Below are 591 nucleotides of genomic sequence, written 5' to 3'. Positions count from 1 at the left end.
CAGTGGCGCAATGGATAACGCGTCTGACTACGGATCAGAAGATTGTAGGTTCGACTCCTGCCTGGCTCGTATGGGCTGCTTTTTCCCGAGCCCAGGGCTCTCTTCTGCCTGCCCCTTCAGCTTGCTTTTGGCCCAGGCACCCACAGCCCTCATGCCAGGGGAAGAGAAAAGTGCCCTCTGGCCCATTCCCCATTGGGAGCTGCAGCCCCTGAGCGGGCATGCCAGCACAAAAGGCAACACAAAGCGCTGGGGAGTGTGGGCATTGCTCCCACTACCACTCGCATGAAAAGCAAACACTCGACCATCTGAGCTAATTCCCTGTTGCACAAAGCCGTGGCTAGGTTTGCTGGGGCCCTGGATGAACAGAAAATCGGTGGCCCCTCCCCGCAGGCAAGGGCAAATTCCCCCTGTGTGCCAGGGACTGTAGCTGGGCCCCTGAGCCTCCGTGGTGTGTCCAGTGTGGGTGCGCAGCACCGTGGGATGGGCCAGGTTGGGGCAGGGGTTGGGTTTGGGGCCGGCTTTTGGTGGGGGGCATGAGCTCCACCCCTGCTACCCACCTGCCCCTCTGGTGCTGTCCAGTCCCACCAGCCC

The 591-nt window shown here is 61.6% G+C and overlaps 1 non-coding gene across 1 annotated transcript; it reads left to right on the top strand.

The window, feature by feature from the left end:
• TRNAR-ACG lies at positions 1-69 on the top strand. The gene has a single exon. It is a non-coding gene; the product is annotated as a tRNA-Arg (tRNA).
• Positions 70-591: the final 522 nt, after the last annotated feature.

Source organism: Alligator sinensis, unplaced genomic scaffold (assembly GCF_000455745.1).
Source record: "Alligator sinensis unplaced genomic scaffold, ASM45574v1 scaffold1387_1, whole genome shotgun sequence".
NCBI lineage: Eukaryota > Metazoa > Chordata > Crocodylia > Alligatoridae > Alligator > Alligator sinensis.
The sequence above is the reverse complement of the archived record's forward strand: the minus strand, read 5'-3'. Positions and strand labels throughout refer to the sequence as shown.